Below are 4746 nucleotides of genomic sequence, written 5' to 3'. Positions count from 1 at the left end.
AAAAAAAAAAAAAATAGAAAAACCTAGCTGGGCCTTGTGGCAGGCACCTGTAGTCCCAGCTACTGGAGAGGATAAGGAAGGAAGATCACTTGAGCCAAGAATGTGAGGTTGCTGTGAGCTATGACACCCTAGCACTCTACCCACGGTGACAAAGTAAGACTCTGTCTCAAAAAACAAATTTGACTTGGTGGTAGGGGCTCAAGCCTGTAATCCTAGCACTCTGGGAGGCTGAGAAGATCCTTTGAGCTCAGGAGTTTGACACTACCCTGAGCAAGAGTGAGACCGTCTCTACCAAAAATACAAAAATTAGCTAGGCGCTGTGGTATGTACCTATAGTTCCAGTTTCTGGAGCGGACAAGACAGGAAGATTGAACCCAGGAGTTTGAGAGTTTGAGATTGCTGTGAACTGTGATGCCATAGCACTCTATCCAGGGTGACAGAGTGAAACTGTCTCAAAAAATATATATATTTAGGCGTGGCAGAATGACTCATAGTAATCCTGGCACTTTGAGAGGCCAAGGCACGAAGATCCCTTGAGCTCAAGAGTTCAAGATCAGCCTGAGCAAGAGTGAGACACCATATCCACTAAAATAGAAAAATAGAAAATAGAAAAAAAATAGCTGAGCTTGGCACCTGTGGCTCAGCTGCTAGGGCGCCAGCCACATATACCAGAGCTGGCAGGTTCGAATCCAACCTGGGCCTGCCAAACAACAATGACAATTACAACCATAAAATAGCTGAGTTTTTGTGGCAGGTGCCTGTAGTCCTAGCTACTTGGAAGGCTGAGGCAAGAATCGCTTAAGTTTGAGGTTGCTGTGAGCTGTGACACTACACCCCTCTACCAAGAGCAACATAGTGGGACTCTGTCTCACAAAAAAAGAAGAAAGAAAGAAAGAAAAATTAGCTGGGTGCCGTGGTGGGCACCTGTACTCCCAACTACTTGGGAGGCTAAGGCAGGAGGATCGCTTGAACCCAGGAGTTTAAGTTTGCTGTGAGTTAGGCTGATGCCAGGGCATTCTATACCAGGTTTCAGAGTGAGACTCTCAAATAAAAAGAAAAGAATTAGGTCTTTAGCCGGGCGTTGTGGCGGGCGCCTGTAGTCCCAGCTACTTGGGAGGCTGAGGCAAGAGAATCGCTTAAGCCCAGGAGTTGGAGGTTGCTGTGAGCTGTGTGATGCCACGGCACTCTACCGAGGGCCATAAAGTGAGACTCTGTCTCTACAAAAAAAAAAAAAAGAATTAGGTCTTATTACACATAACTGAATAAATTATAAACTAGTAGCAAAAATAATACTTTACACTTATTGAATACTTAGGGTGCTTCAGGCACTATGCCAGGTGTTTCACACACATTACTTAATCCTTGGAGCAGTCTGTGAGGCTAGAAAAACTCACAGTGAGTCTGTGAGGCTACGAAATTTAACTGAGAATTTTATTGTGCAGAGTTATGATATGTAAGAGAAACCAGTTAGAACCCATGTTTGTTCCTGCCTGCTCTATACCTACTCTTCTTTATTAAAATTGGTAGGTAAATTTGTTGCATCAGAGTTAATTTGAATAAAGGATTCTCAGTATAATTGTATGCCAACAAAGATGTATGAGCAGGTGTAAGGGTGAGACTGATCATATAATTATGAAAACAAAAACCCATAGACCTGAGGCTTGGCACCCATAGCCGAGATTACTATGAGAACTGCTGGCTAAAGCCCAAGAGTTTGAGGTTGCTAAGAGCTGTGACATCATGACACTCTATGGAGAGCGACATAGTGAGACTCTGTCTCAAAAAATAATAATAATAAAATAAAGGGGGTGGTGACTGCGGCTCAGTGAGTAGGGTGCTGGCCCCATATACCGAGAGTGGCGGGTTCAGACCCAGCCCCTGCTGAACTGCAACCAAAAAATAGCCGGGTGTTGTGGCGGGCACCTGTAGTCCCAGCTGCTCCGGAGGCTGAGGCAAGAGAATCACCTAAGCCCAAGAGCTGGAGGTTGCTGTGAGCTGTGACGCCATGGCATTCTACCGAGGGCAACAAAGTGAGACTCTGTCTTTACAAATAAATAAATACCCATAGATCTTAAGAAGAAAGACATTCGGGGCAGCGCCTGTGGCTCAAAGGGGTAGGGCGCTGGCCCCATATGTTGGAGGTGGTGGGTTTAAACCCAGCCCCAGCCAAAAAAAAAAAAAACAAAAGAAGAAAGACATTCGAATTAACTGAAAAGATAATTTTAACTGAGGGTAATGGAGAAAACTACATAGTAAGCAGTAGAAGGTAACACTTCTGCTGGACCTTGAAGGATAAATATTAGGTCCTTATACATCGTAAGGTATGATGTATAAGAAGCTTTCTAGGGAAAAAAAAAAGAAGAAGAACAAGGTAGAAATCATGTTATTTGAATGGATTGTTAACTTGGTAACTGAAGAAGTAAAAGGAAAAACCTAAGCTATCATGGAGGTAGTAACTTTAGGAACAGCTACCACCCTTGGGGGCTGGGGGAATAAAGAGAGTATGTTGATGTTATTCAAACAGAAACTGAGAGGAGGAGACACCGAACAGAGCTGAAACTCAGATCTTTGAGGAAGAGGCACCTGTGCTTGTGTCTCTGAACTCAGAGGAGGGGCCCCAAGGGTTGGAACACAAACTCGTGAGTAGAGGGCATTGGGCATCTGTGGCTGCTATCTCTAAAGAAGGGGTAATGAGACTGATTCTGTAAGTTTTGAGAAAACTGTAAACTGGATTCCGCTGCTCTAGTAGGAAGCAACTGCCACTGCTTGAATAAAGAAGCTTTGCTAGGATGCCACTGATTGCAACAGGAAGCAAAATGGAAGGAGGTTTCTATCCTTCCTCCCTCAGCCTTGCAATATCCCCCTAGCAGTAATCTCTATTGGGAGAACCTAACAGAGAGCTAGCAGGCAAAGGAGAAATACTTTTTGCAGAGTCTCAGCCTCAAAATCACAGAGGAGAAAGGAGAATTTAAAGTTGAAACAAATCTTAGTAACTGACTCACCCAGCCTGGTTTAAAAGGCTTTGCATGGTTGGGTTCTTCATAATCATCTTTCCAATAAACATGCAGTCCTCTGGACACCATGCTTCCTTCTACTGTAAGGCTGTTGCATAGTCTATTCTTTGCTTAGAATATTCTTTACCTGTTAGATGCCATTCCTCAAATCTTACTCTTATATGCTCTCATGTCACCATAAACCTCTCTTTTTTTATTTTATTTTATTTTTTTTAATTTATTTTTTTTTTCCTTTTTTTATTGTTGGGGATTCATTGAGGGTACAATAAGCCAGGTTACACTGATTGCAATTGTTAGGTAAAGTCCCTCTTGCAATCATGTCTTGCCCCCATAAAGTGTGACACACACCAAGGCCCCACCCCCCTCCCTCCGTCCCTCTTTCTGCTTCCCCCCCCATAACCTTAATTGTCATTAATTGTCCTCATATCAAAATTGAGTACATAGGATTCATGCTTCTCCATTCTTGTGATGCTCTACTAAGAATAATGTCTTCCACTTCCATCCAGGTTAATAGGAAGGATGTAAAGTCTCCATTTTTTTAATGGCTGAATAGTATTCCATGGTATACATATACCACAGCTTGTTAATCCATTCCTGGGTTGGTGGGCATTTAGGCTGTTTCCACATTTTGGCGATTGTAAATTGAGCTGCAATAAACGGCCTAGTACAAGTGTCCTTATGATAAAAGGATTTTTTTCCTTCTGGGTAGATGCCCAGTAATGGGATTGCAGGATCAAATGGGAGGTCTAGGTTGAGTGCTTTGAGGTTTCTCCATACTTCCTTCCAAAAAGGTTGTACTAGTTTGCAGTCCCACCAGCAGTGTAAAAGTGTTCCCTTCTCTCCACATCCACGCCAGCATCTGCAGTTTTGAGATTTTGAGATGTGGGCCATTCTCACTGGGGTTAGATGATATCTCAGGGTTGTTTTGATTTGCATTTCTCTAATATATAGAGATGATGAACATTTTTTCATGTACCATAAACCTCTCTTATAGCACCTGTCACAGTTGTGCATCTTTTTTTTTTTTTACAGTTGTGCATCTTCATTTGTATGGTCTTTTGACCAATCCCTGCCTCTTTTTTTTTTTTTTTTGTAGAGACAGAGTCTCACTGTACCGCCCTCGGGTAGAGTGCCGTGGCGTCACACGGCTCACAGCAACCTCTAACTCTTGGGCTTACGCGATTCTCTTGCCTCAGCCTCCTGAGCAGCTGGGACTACAGGCGCCCGCCACAACGCCTGGCTATTTTTTTGTTGCAGTTTGGCCGGGGCTGGGTTTGAACCTGCCACCCTGGGCGCCCTACTCACTGAGCCACAGGCGCCGCCCAATCCCTGCCTCTTCTAACCATGTTGTAAACTTCAAGAAGACATGGACCAGGAATGATTTTTGCACTTCATTGTTTTCCCAGAGCCTAGTTTAGTAACTGCCACATAGTAAACATTCAATATATGTATTTGTTCAAGGAATTATTTTTCTTTCTTTCTTTTTTTTTTTTTAGAAACAGAGTCTCCCTTTGTCACCACACCATTGATAGAATGCCATGGCGTCACAGCTCACAGCAATCTCCAGCTTTTGGGCTTGGGCTTAGGCGATTCTCTTGCCTCAGCCTCCAGAGTAGCTGGGACTACAGGTGCCCGCCACAACGCACAACGCACAACGCCTGGCTATATTTTATTGAGTTTGGCTGGGGCTGGGTTCAAACCCGGTACGCTCGGAATATGGGGTGGGTGCCCT

Source organism: Nycticebus coucang, chromosome 21 (assembly GCF_027406575.1).
Source record: "Nycticebus coucang isolate mNycCou1 chromosome 21, mNycCou1.pri, whole genome shotgun sequence".
NCBI classification, from domain to species: Eukaryota; Metazoa; Chordata; class Mammalia; order Primates; family Lorisidae; genus Nycticebus; species Nycticebus coucang.
This window is presented reverse-complemented; position numbering follows the sequence as displayed.